This window comes from Choloepus didactylus, chromosome 9, assembly GCF_015220235.1.
Source record: "Choloepus didactylus isolate mChoDid1 chromosome 9, mChoDid1.pri, whole genome shotgun sequence".
Classification (NCBI taxonomy): domain Eukaryota; kingdom Metazoa; phylum Chordata; class Mammalia; order Pilosa; family Megalonychidae; genus Choloepus; species Choloepus didactylus.
The window spans coordinates 52,602,668-52,617,182 of NC_051315.1; positions in this window are offsets into that span (position 1 = coordinate 52,602,668).

Below are 14,515 nucleotides of genomic sequence, written 5' to 3' on the forward strand. Positions count from 1 at the left end.
GAAGAGATTAAAAAATATAAATAATATTTATTGCCTCTTCCTATTTTTCCTATGCATATATAGCATGCCAATTCTGTAACACTTAGCCTTCAAAAGAACACTGAATATGACAAATGCTTGAAAATTAGTGTTCAATGATTTGAAAATTTAAAAAAAAGAGCAGTCAGTCATCTTGCACCTATTTTTAAATTACAGTTATAATTTGAGAATTTTCCTTTAGAAATTCATTTGCACTATGCTTAGAAATGAATGAATATGTTTCTCAGAGAGAAGCTACTCCACTGCATTTAGTGTGATAGCAAAGAGGCACACCATGCTGACTTCACATGAGATGCTGACCAATTTTCCAACTGTATATCTGGAGGATTAATGATTGGCACATTTAGGAAACTGATACATGTACTATATAACTGTTGAATTGATATTGTTGCTATTAAAATTAATGTGGTATACATTTTCAATAGCTCTAATGCAGTAGTATCACAAAAGAATACATTCTGAAGATGGTCTCCTTGTCTGATAACTAGAAAATGTTCATAGGTTCTTATTTAAATATCAGCAGCTCTTTAGCTATGCTGAATAACTCAGCAGAGTTACTCAGTACTTCTCCATCCTGAATGTCAAATACAAGGCAAGCATAGAAGCACACTTTCAATCTTGTTGTTTTGAATATGATTTGTGCATATGTAGACCTTCAATTTATTACATTTACCAACATTTGACTTTATGCCTTGTCAAACTACTCCCAGCATTAAAAAGATCTCCCACATATCTCTTTCTTCAAATTGTTTCTTATGGCCATAGTGAGCCTCAAAAAGTACAGCTAGGACAAGTGCTACTTTACTTTACTGGGAAGTTTTATGTGATCCTATGGCAGAACCTTAAACTTTAGAGAGACACTTTTTAAGACCTTAGATTCACTGCAGTTGGTTATGTGTCCAACAGATAATGACTTGACCATTTAACTGCTAAATCCCCATCTGAGAAATGGAAATGATGCAACCTAATGTTCTCAGGCTGCATATCAAATAGGAACAAATATCTTCATCTACTACGAATATTTACAGACCCTATATGCTGTTACATATCTTAACAATGAATGTTTTCATCAAGCTGTTCTAGACCTCTCTGTTTACATGGGCAGTGGACAGCATTCATAAACCTAAGGCTTCTGCACAAGTCAAGGACTGGTGGTTATCAGTAAAACAGTTGGGGATCCTTTTTTTTTTTTTTTTAATTTAGTTTTATTGAAATACATTCACACACCATACAATCATCCATGGTATACAGTCCACTGTCCACAGTATGATAACATAGTTATGCGTTCATCACCACAATCTATCTCTGAACATTTTCCTTACATCAGAAAGAACCAGAACAAGAATAAAAAATAAAGGTGAAAAAAGAATACCCAAATCATCCCCCCCCATCCCACCCCATTTGTCCTTTAGTTTTTATCCCCATTTTTCTACTCATCCATACACTAGATAAAGGGGATGTGATCCACAAGGTCTTCACAGTCACACTGTCACCCCTTGTAATCTACATTATTATATAATTGTCTTCAGGAGTCCAGACTGCTGGGTTGGAGTTTGGTAGTTTCAGGTATTTACTTCTAGCTATTCCAATGCATTAAAACCTACGATGTGTTATCTGTATAGTGCATAAGAATGTCCACCAGAGTGACCTCTCGACTCCATTTGAAATCTCTCAGCCACTGAAACTATTTCGTCTCATTTTGCATCCAGATGGGGATGCTTTTGAACATTACTGAATTTATACCATAGGACATTTTTAAGCTGAACTGCTCATCCGTGATGATCCCTCAAAAGGAAAAGTGTTGCACACACATGAGAAGCAGAAGAAAGATAAAGCATATAGAGGAATGTTCCTTTGAGACAGTTTGATTCTAGTAATGTTTATCAATGCTTTGAATGATGAGAGAGAAAGCATCCTTATTAGATTTTCTAATAACTTTGTTAGGCAGGAAAACATAGGAAATTAATTCAAAACGACTTTGACAAATAAGAAATGGCCTATCAACACAAGTTTAAAAAGGGATAAGCATTAGGTTCAGTCTATCACTAATCTGATAGAAGATGGGAATGGCCAGAATGAGGGGCTAACAACAGACCTGGGGCTGTTAGCAAAGTGAATAAGAGTCAGTAATGCAGTGGTGCCACTGTGAAACATGTGCTTATTGAATATAAGGATATATGCAATAGTATTGACAGATACTATTTAATGGATGAAAAATAGACCCAATCAGAAAAGGTTAAAGAAGATAAGATAGCCCAAAAGAAGAAAGGCTTTGCTGTCTTCTAATATCTGTGCACAACTTAGTTATTTCATTTTTATATAAGCTATGCCATAAGAAATCAAAAACTTGTGCTATCAATACCTAAGTCTTTCAGTACAAGACTATCCACAAGGAAGAACTGATTTGGAAATAGCATTGCCTCTATCACCACAATAAAAGCCAATAACTTCACTAAAACCTGTGGTTAACCAGTTTTCAAAATGACTGGCCTTATAACAGAAGACAACCTGGGTATAGCTTTTTCCTCTTTTTAACTGGAGTCTCACACATCACATTTGGTCAGCTCCATGGTCCAGTTCAACACTCAGACTCTAACTATGCCCCAAAGGATATATCAGAGTGACTGTCCTCTTTGATGTTATTTTCAACCACTAGAATTTATCCTTTAATACATCCTGGTTCTCTATCACAATCTATTATGGTTTGTCAGCTATGAATTTTAACTAAAATTCTCTGTAACTATTTGTGCATTTCTAGTTTGTATTATCACTTGCCATAATGAGTTCAATTTATTTAGTACTTGATGCGCTAAACTATTACTTCACTTTTCTTTTATTTGTCCTGAACTTACTTCTTGAAAGATCTAAGTTCCGGTTCTAAGATTTCTGTAATTGATAAGCTAGTTTATTCTCTCTTTTCAAATATTTATTACAAATGCTTTGGACGTTTCTTTTTCCAGATGTCAGAAGCCTATTTTTTCACTGTCTATCTTTACAGAGAAGCCATCCATTCACACCCCACTCACTTGGTTATTCTATGTAATTTCCTTAAGTATCCTTGGGGTATGGTAACTGTGGACTCACATAGCTTTTTTCTCTTGTGTTTTCTTTGATTCAGAAGTTGCCTCAAGAACAACAGGTTTTGCAATGTGGAGGGATCTGGCACTTAATTTATTATCTACATAAACATTCCAGTCATTGGTGATACCACAAACCTGTCGTACTTGAGAGGTACAGGATTACACAAACTTGGTACAGTCTTTTATCTATGATCCAAGACCTCCACTCTGTGATTTCATCTTTTGATCACCATATAAGCCCCCCTTTAACTTCTCCTTAGATCTTCTTTCAGGAAGGAACTATCTATAACTAGACACATCTTACATCTCTGATTGTTATTTTCCTTACTTGAGTGTGGTTTTTTTCATTAAAATATCATTAATAAGAACAGTAGTAGCCCATAGCTAATGCAGCAAGACTGGGGACAGCACAGTAAATCTTGATTGCCTCTACACTACTCTCCAATTTTGATAATCTCCAGCTGTGTTCTTATTTTCATTCACTTTTGCAGTTCCAAGAATGCAAACATTCTTTAGTGTCCTCTTTATCTTCTCTGTCTTCCACAATATCTTCAAAATCTTTAAACAGTTCTTAAATTCACTGACTTAATGAATTCCATTTCTAGTAACTAATTCTAATATCTCTCCTTTCTTCAGTATAATACATTATATAATGCTGACCCTCTCCCTCACATGACTTGTTAAAATTTCATAGCTTTCTTTAAAAGGAGCTTATATTATAGCATAATTTTCCTCTTTAGAATAATATTGTATGCAGTACATCCAGGGATGGAAATACCATTGTTATCTGCATGTTGTGATGCTGGTTGAAGCACAGCTCCCTGTTTTGTGCCTAGTCTAGTTCTGGTGAATATTAGCTTAACATATCATGGATATCAAAACTAGAATGGCATCTGGATTATCACCAAATATTTGGAAATTAAATAACCCGTGTGTACAAAAGGAAATCATGAGGAAAATTAAAAGATGTTTCGAACAAAATGAAATTGAAAACCCAACATTTGAAATTTTCAGCATGCAGCTAAAACAGTATTAAGAAATAAGTCTGTAAACTAAACACCAATTTGAGTAAACACCAATATTAGAAAAGAAAAAAATCTCCAATCAATGACCTCAACTTCCATTTTAAGAACCAAGGAAAAAAGGGCAAAATAAAGCCCAAAGTAAGCAGATAAAATGAAATGAAATGATAAAGTTCAGAGCAGAAATCAGTGAAACAGAGAACAACAGCAGCAACAAACAATAGAGAAAACTCAATGAAAGCAAAAGTTCTTTGAGAACTTCAATAAAATTGAGAAACCATTACCCAAACTCATTAGGAAAAAGAAGGAATAGACACAATTTACCAGTCTCAGGAACCAGGAAGGTGACATCACTAGAGACTGTCTACAAGCCAAGGAACACCAAGGACTGTTGGCAGCCACCAGAAGCTAAGGGAGTGGCATGGAACAGAGTCTCCATCAGAGCCTCCAGAAGGAGCCAACCTTGATGACATCTTGATTTCTGTCTTCTAACCAGCAGAACTGAGAGAAAATAAACTTCCCTTCTTTTAAGTGACCTGGTTTGTAGCAATCTGTTACAACAGCCCTAGGAAACTAATATGGGGTGGATCCAATTTTACATTTTTCCAAATGGCTAGCCAGTTGTTCCAACACTATTTATTGAAAAGTCTACTTTTCCCTATTGGTTTTAGATGTAATCTTTATCATATTCTCAATTCCTATGTGTGTGTTTTGTTCTTCTTCTTTATTTGTTAGTTTGTTTATGTACCCATGAGTAAATTCCACACTCTTTTAATCATTGAAGCTATGTTACATGTTTTACTATCAGATAGGGCTAGTTTTACACATTGTTTTTCCTTTCACTATAAATATTTAATGATTAAAAGCATCCAAGTTCTGAGAGAAAATTAGAGGATGTTGACAGCTAAAGGACACTTGCAGTGTTGGCAGGAAGAGAAAGGACATACCTCTGAAGCAAGGAGGATGGAAAGGAAAAGATGATGTGGCAGAAAGTTAGGAAGTTTCATAACTTAATTTTTCTCAGTGAAGTTAGAGGTAAAATAAACTGCTGAAAGCAAAGTAGAATTTGGATAAACAACTTTACCAGAGATGCAAAGGGAAATGACAGAAGTACCTGATTAAATAAAGGAACTGAATCAGAAAGTGCAGATCAGGAGAGACAGCAACCTTAACAGTTAGTATCTGTCCCCCATCCTCATGGAGCCTGGGTGTGGCAGGAGATATGATGGATTGTTGGAACAATCCCAAGATCAGGTACTTAGTGCGGAAGGACAGGAGAACAAGAGTGCTAAGCATGCTGTGAAGAGTAGTTATGGCTATCAACTGTGGGATTCTGACTCTGTTAAGAAGGGAGGCCAAGCCTGGGAGAAATAGAGCCATTTAGAACTGGTGGTTGCTATGAGGCTGGAAACCAGGGATCTTAACAATGAGAGAGTAAGTTGGCTAGAAGGATAGCAGGTTGCATTCTGAGAATGGGGAAGAGGTCAGTGGCCTGATGAAGAATGACAAAATACAGGGAGCGTCTGTCAGAGTGAAGGGCATAAATTTAAGTGTAGATGAAATCACTGGAGTTGGGGAAGTCAAATAATTGTGGAACTGTATGGACTGTAGTATAAGATAGATCATTTACATGTATGTTGAAATCTCCTAAGAGCATGGCAGGATGTGAGATAAAGAGAAAGATTTTAAATTATACTCCAATATCCTCAATTAGGAGTTCTCAAAGTGAGATCTGTAGATCCATGAGGATGCTCAAGACACTTGTCAGGGATTCTACAGATGAAAACTACTTTATTGTAATACTAACATGCCGTTTGCCTTTTTCAGTATGTTTACATTTGCATTGACAGTGCAAAAACAGTGGTAGGTAGAACTAACATTATATTTAGAGGTGAAAGACTAAAATGATTTTCTCCTAAAACAGAATAAGACAGGGATGTTTGCTTTCACCACTTTTATCCAACATTGTACTGTAGGTCCTAACCAGAGCAGTTAGGCAAGTAACATAAATAAAAGGCATCCAGATTGGAAAGGAAGAAGTCAAATGTTCTTGTATATAGAAAATCCTACTGATTCCACAAAAGAACAATTAGTAAATTAGGTAAGCATGGTTGCAGGATACCAGATCAATACACAAAAATCAGTTGTATTAATATCCACTAGCAGTGAAAATTTGAAAATGAAATTAAGAAAACAATTCCAGTCATAATAGTGTCAAAAGGAGAAAATAGTTAAGAATAAATATAATAATAGAAGTGTAAGACTTATACACTGAAAACTGTAAAACATTTTTAAAAGAATTAATACCTAAATGAATGGAAGCCTATTCTCATGTTCATGGATCAGAAGACTTAGTATAGTTGAGATGGTAGTACTCTCTAAATTGATCTACAGATTTAATGCAATCCTTATCAAAATTCCAGCTGCCTTTTTTTTTTTTTTTTGCAGAAATTGACACAAGCTAATCCTCAAATGTATATGGAAATGCAAGGAACCAAGAATAACCAAAACAATCTTGAGAAGGAAAAACAAGTTTGGGGGACTTACATTTCCTGATTTCAAAACTTACTACAAAGCCATGGCATTCAAGATGGTGTGGTACTGGAATAAGAATAGAAATATAGATCAATGGAACAGAATTGAGAGTCTAGAAACAACCCTATACATTTATAGTCAGTTGATGTTTCACCAGTATGCCATGACAATTAAATGAGAAAAGAAGAGTCTTTTCAACAAATGGTGCTGGCACAATTGTATATCCACCTGCAAAAGAGTTGGACTCCTAACTCATACCATATACAAAAATTATCTCAAAAATGAATCATATGATGTTAGCTGTGGGTTTTTAATACATTGCCTTCATAATGTAAAGAAAATTCCCTTCTATTCCTATCCTTTGAAGTGTTTTCATCAAGAAAGGATGTTGAAGTTTGTCAAATGCCTTTTCTGCATTGATTGAGATGATCATGTGGTTCTTTTGCTTTGATTTATTGATGTGGTGTATTACACTAATTGATTTTCTTGTGTTGAACCAGCCTTGCATACCTGGAATAAACCCCACCTGGTCATGGTGTATAATTCTTTTAATGTGCTGCTGAATTCTATTTGCAAGTATTTTGTTGAGGATTTTTGCTTCTATGTTCATTAAGGAGGTTGGTCTATAATTTTCTTTTTTTGTAGTATCTTTGTCTGATTTTGGTATTAGGGTGATGTTGGCTTCATAGAATGAGTTGGATAATTTCCCTCCTCTTCAATTTTTTTGAAGAGTTTGAGCAGGATTGGTATTAATTCTTTCTTGAATGCTTGGTAGAATTTACATGTGAAGCCATCTGGTCCTGGACTTTTCTTTTTTGGGAGATTTTGATGACTGACTCAATCTCTTTACTTGTGATTGGTTTGTTGAGATCATCTATTTCTTCCTGGGTCAATTTTGGTTGTTTATGCTTGTCTAAGAAGTTGTCCATTTCATGTAAGTTGTCTAGTTTATTAGCATATAATTGTTCATGGTATGTGAATGTATCTCAATAAAATTGAATTAAAAAAATGAATCATAGAACTAAATGTAAGAACTAAGGCTATAAAACTCCAAGAAGAAAACATAAGAATAAATCTTGATGACCTTGGATTAAATAATGGGTTCTCATATAAGACAAAAAACTGCCTAAGTGACAAAAGTAAATATAGAACAATTGGACATCAAATTTAGAAACTTACATGCTTCAAGGACATCATCAAGAAAGTAAAAGAGCATGGAAGAAAATATTTGCAAATCATAATATGATAAGAGACTTGTATCCAGAATACATAAAGAATTCTTGCAACACAACAATAAAAGACAACCTAAGTTAAAAAATGAACAAAGGATTTGAGTCGGCATTTCTTCAAAGGGCAACAGCATGTGAAAAAATATTCAACCTCATTAGTCATCAGGAAACTGCAAATCAAAATAAAAATGAGATACTATTTCACATCGACTAGAATGACTAAAACAAAAAGAGAGACAATAACAAATACTGGTGAAGATGTGGAGAAATTGGAGCCTTCATACATTGCTGATGGAATTGTAAAATGGTGCAACCACTTTGGAAAACTGTTTGGAAGTCCTAAACACAGAGTTACCATGTGACCCAGCCATTCCACTCCTAGGTATATACCCACGAGAAGTAAAAACATATTTTCATGCAAAAACTTGTACAAGAAAGTTCATAGCAGCAGTATTCATAGTAGCCAAGAAGTGGAAATACCCTAAATGCCTATCAGTTGATGAATAGGTAGAGAATGTGGTATATCCATACAAAGGAATATTATATGGCAACAAAAAGGAACAAAGTACTAATATAGCCTAGAATGTTAATGAACTCTGAAAAATTATGCTGAGTGAAAAAATCCAGACACAAAAGATCATATATTGTATGATTCCACTTATATGACATGCCTAGGATGTGTGAATCCACAGAGAGGAAAAGTAGATTGTGGTTACTACAAGTTGGGAGTGAGTGGGAATAGGAAGTATGGGATTTCTTTTTGGAGTGATGAAAATTTTCTAAAGTTTGATAGTGATGATGGTTGTACAACTTTGTGAATATACTAAAAAACACTGAACTGTACCCTTTAAAGGGAAGGATTTTATAGTATGTGAATTATATCTCAACAGAGTTGTTATTAAAATAAAAGCAGTGGTGGGTGGATCTTAGCACAAATCAAAGCAATGGTACCAACCTCTGCCCTTGTAGTCATTGTATTCTTTTCTGCCACACTTGCAGTAAGAAAAAATAAAGCCATGCAGTTCCACTCACAGAAGTCCGTGATAAGTAGTAAAAATTTTTAGTTATGTTAAATCTCAACCCAGAATACACATTTTTCTAATATTCTGAGTGACAAAATGGGAGGTATGCATAAAGCACTTCCACATACTTAAGTGGAATGGTTGTCTCTAGGAAAAGTACTCTTGAAATTGTTTGAGCTACAAGCTGAACTAGTCACTTTCATGAAACATAATTTTTACTTAAAAGAATGATTGACAGGCATAATGATTATTCAGACTTGGATATTTGGTAGACCTTTTCTCAAAAATGAATAAAGTTTACCTGTCACTTAAAGGAAAACTACTCATAGTATGTGTTGTGTCTTATGAAATTTATGATTTCAAGTGAAAATTAGACATTTTGGAAGACATTAACAGCTTCCCAATATTTAAAGACTCTTCTTGAGATTGGTGGTGATAATAATAAATGTGATTTTTAAAATTTTGTGTAATGAAATGTATCAACATTTGAAAAATTCACATAAATCATTGAACCAATATTTTCCAAATGACTTGCACATGATATATCTTGTGTGCGCAGAAGATCCACTTAAAGCACAAGAAAGTCCAATGGATTTTCTTTTATTGCCACTTTTTTTAAAATTCAGGTTTACTGAGATATATTCACAGATCCCACAATCATCCAAAGTGTACAATCAATTGTTCACAGTACCATCATATAGTTGTTCATTCATCACCACAATTTTTGAATGTTTTCATTACTCCAAAAATTAAAAATAAGAATAAAAACAGAACTCCCAAAACATTCCATCTTCTCCTATTATTCATTTACATTTTTGTCCCCATTTTTATACTCATCTCTCTATACACTGGATAAAGGGATTGTAAACCACAGGGTTGTCACAATCACACAATCACAGCATGTAAGTTATATAGTTATACAATCCTCTTCAAGAATCAAGGAGGAGGCAGGGCAAGATGGCGGAGTGGTGAGGAGCAGAATTTCGTCTCTCCCCTAGAGCAGCTGACAATTACCCAAGAACTATATGAAACAGTGTTTTCGGGGTCTCCAGTAACCAGTCACACATTGGACACAAGTTTGGAATTGGAGGAAAAGCTGAGATCGCAGCGAACATTGTAAGTTCCCCGGACCAGGGGTCTGGCGCCCCTCCCCACCCAGACCTCACAGACTGTCTTGCTGCCGGCTCCCTGAAAGGGGGAAAAATAAAACCAAAAAACAGCAATCTGCTGAGGGCAAGAAGGGAGGCTCAACCCAGCCTCAACTGCAGAATTAATTAACAAATTAATTAACTAACTTTGGGAGCTGGGGTGCTAAAGAAGGGCTGGGCTCCGAGAAGTGGGGGCACGTAAAAGCGGGCACCCATACCCAGACTCCAAAAAAGCCATTTTTTTTTCCCCTACATTTTGTCCCTTCTGGCTTCTCACTGATCCCTTATCTTTTTGCATTTCAGTAGCCCCTGGCAGGGGTGGAACTGAAGCGGTTGGAGAGTAATTATCAGACAATAGCCCAAAGCATATCTTTAAATGCTCTATTCTGACACTGACAAAACTTCCAGGCTGGGGAAAGACTTTTAAAAGAGACTTTTTTTTTTTTTCCTTTTTTCTTTTTCTTGATTTCTTTTCTTTTCTTTTTTTTTTTTTTTTTAAATCTAAAAGTAATATATGTGGTTATTTTCTATCGGAAAGCCCAGGTTGAGGGACTAGGCTGGGCTTGGGGGAGACAGAATACCCACAGTGACGGAATTCCGTATTCACTACTGAAGGCCTCCACCCCCGTCTTTAATTGGCAACTCAGGCTGACCAAGGAATCTACCTGGAGAGGCCCCAAAGAGGAGAGAGAAGAAGGGAATAGTGCCCCTGAGAGACAACTGGAGTTTTGAGGATTGGGAGAGTGGAGGGAGGTCCAGCTCAACTGGCAGTCCTCCTTCTGGGAACTCAGACCCCAGGGGCTGGAATTCAGATTCTGGCTTCAGTCAGCCATACCCCTGAAAGGATCAGAGTCACCAGGAGAACTAAAGTCTCCACACCTCCTTACGCTGATGGGGGAGCTGTGGGCTGGCCAGCGCCACCTGCTGGACAGGAGAGGAAAAGCACCAATTCTAAAGGCCTCATAGGAGTGTCTCATTCTCAGGAAAACTCCATACCCTCCCAATGAGACCTGGGCCTCACTAGACTGGGAAAGTCTGACTAGGGTCGACCATATCTGAGGAGACCCACTCACAAAAAGGTTACATAGAGACCGAGCAAGAAACAGAAAAAACAAGAGGGGAAAAATTCTGATCAACTAAATAGAACCTAAGTTAGAGGTCTAGAATAAGTTGAACTGAATAACAGAGGCCAGAGAACAAAGCCAACCAACAAGAAAACCACTAGGTGAAAGACAGAAAACAACCTCCAAAATAAACTCATCAAGAAAATCAGATGCCTAGACAACTTAAGATAACAAGCCATACCAGGAAACACAAAAACATGGACCAGCCAAAGGAACAAACTAATAGCTCAGCTGAGACACAGGAGTGGAGGCAACTAATGCTAAATAAATTTGATGACATGAAGGAAGATATAGCAAAAGAGCTGAAGGATGTAAAGAAGACACTGGCTGACCATAAAGAAGAATCCATAAACTTAAAAAAACAAATGGCAGAACTCATGGGAATGAAGGCCATAATGGAGGAGATGAAAAGCACAATGGAGGGACACAACAGTAGATTTGAACAGGCAGAAGAAAGGTCATTCGAATTCATACACACAAAAGAACAGATGGTGAAAAAAATGGAAAAATATGAGCAGGGTCTTAGGGAGCTGAATGACAACATGAAACACACAAATATACGTGTTATGGGTATCCCAGAAGGAGAAGAGAGGGGAAAAGGGGCAGAAAGAGTAATAGAAGACATATTCACTGAAAATTTCCCAACTCTTATAAAAGACAGAAAATTAGAGATTCAAGAAGTACAACGTACCCCAAATAGAATAGATCCCAATAGACCTACTCCAAGACACTTACTGGTCAGATTGTCCAATGTCAAAGACAAAGAGGGGATTCTGAAAGCAGCAAGAGAAAAGCAATCCATCACATACAAGGGAAGGTCAATAAGACTATGCACAGATTTCTCTGCAGAAACCATGGAGGCAAGAAGACAGTGGCATGATATATTTAAGATACTGAAAGAGAAAAACTGCCAACCAAGAATTCTATATCCAGCAAAACTTTCCTTCAAAAATGAGGGAGAGATCAAAACATTTTCAGACAAACAGACACTGAGAGAGTTTGTGAATAAGAGACTGGCGCTACAAGAAATACTAAAGGGAGTGCTACAGGCTGATAGGAAAAGACAGGAGAGAGAGAGTTGGAGAAGAGTGCAGAAATGAAGATTATCAGGAAAGGTAAAAGGAGAGGAAAAAATAAGATATGACATATAAATTCCAAAAAACAAAATGGTAGTAGAAAGTACTGCCCTTACAGTAATAACACTAAATGTAAATGGATTAAACTCCCCAATAAAAAGACACAGACTGGCAGAATGGATTAAAAAACAGGACCCATCTATATGCTGTCTACAAGAAACTCACTTTAGACACAAGGACAAACATAGACTGAAAGTGAAAGGTTGGAAAAAGATATTTCATGCAAACAACAACCAGAAAAAAGCAGGAGTAGCTATATTAATATCAGACAAGTTAGACTTCAAAAGCAAAACAATTAAAAGAGACAAAGAAGGACACTATATATTAATAAAAGGGTCAATTCATCAAGAAAACATAACAGTCATAAATATTCATGCACCAAGCCAAAATGCCCCCAAATTCATGCGGCAAACACTGCGATCACTGAAAGGAGAAATAGATACCTCTACAATAATAGTTGGAGACTTCAATACACCACTCTCATCAATGGATAGAACATCTAGACAGAGGATCACTAAAGAAACAGAGATGTTGAATTGTATGATAAATGAACTAGACTTGACAGACATTTATAGAACACTACATCCAACAACAGCAGGATACACTTTTTTCTCAAGTGCTCATGGAACATTCTCTAGGATAGACCACATGTTGGGTCACAAAGCAAGTCTCAACAAATTTAAAAATATTGATACTGTACAAAACACTTTCTCAGACCACAATGGAATGAAGTTGGAAATAAATAAAAGGCAGAAGGTCATAAAATTCACAAACATATGGAGGCTAAACAACACCCTCTTAGAAAACCAGTGGGTAAAGGAAGAAATTACAAGAGAAATTAGTAAATACCTTGAGGCATGGGATGCAGCAAAGGCAGTGATGAGAGGGAAATTTATTGCCCTAAATGCCTATATTAAAAGAGAAGAGAGAGCAAAAATTGAAGAGTTAACTGCTCACCTGGAGGAATTAGAGAAAACAGCAAACTAACCCCAAAGCAAGCAGAAGGGAAGAAATAACAAAGATTAGAGCAGAAATAAATGCAATTGAGAACAGGAAAACAATAGAGAGAATCAACAAAACCAGAAGTTGGTTCTTTGAGAAAATCAATAAAATTGATGGACCACTGTCTAGGCTAACAAAAAAAAAGAGAGAGCAGATGCAAATAAATGCAATCAGAAATGGGAAAGGAAATATAACTACCGACCCTGCAGAAATTAAGGAGATAATGAGAAGATACTATGAGCAACTATATGCTAATAAACTAGACAACTTAGATGAAATGGACAACTTCCTAGAAAAGCATAAACAACCAACATTAACTCAAGAAGAAATAGATGACCTCAACAAACCAATCACAAGTAAAGAGATTGAGTCAGTCATCAAAAAGCTCCCAAAAAGGAAAAGCCCAGGACCAGATGGTTTCACATGTGAATTCTACCAAGCATTCAAGAACGAATTAGTACCAATCCTGCTCAGTCTCTTCAAAAAAATTGAAGAAGAGGGAAAGCTACCTAACTCTTTCTATGAAGCCATCATCACCCTAATACCAAAACCAGGCAAAGATACTACAAAAACAGAAAATTATAGACCAATTTCTTTAATGAATATAGATGCAAAAATCCTCAACAAAATACTCGCAAATCGAATCCAGCAGCACATTAAAAGAATTATACACCACGACCAGGTGGGATTTATTCCAGGTATGCAAGGCTGGTTCAACACAAGAAAATCAATTAATGTAATACACCACATCAATAAATCAAAGCAGAAGAACCACATGATCATCTCGATTGATGCAGAAAAGGCATTTGACAAAATTCAACATCCTTTCCTGATGAAAACACTTCAAAGGATAGGAATAGAAGGGAACTTTTTCAATATGATAAAGGCAATATATGAAAAACCCACAGCTAACATCACACTCAATGGGGAGAGACTGAAAGCTTTTCCTCTAAGATCAGGAACAAGACAGGGATGCCCGCTATCACCATTGCTATTCAACATTGTGCTGGAAGTTCTAGCTAGAGCAATTAGGCAAGAAAAAGAAATAAAAGGCATCCAAATTGGAGAGGAAGAAGTAAAACTTTCACTATTTGCAGATGACATGATTCTATATGTAGGCAATCCAGAAAAATCTACAGCAAAGCTACTAGAACTAGTCAATGAATACAGCAAAGTAG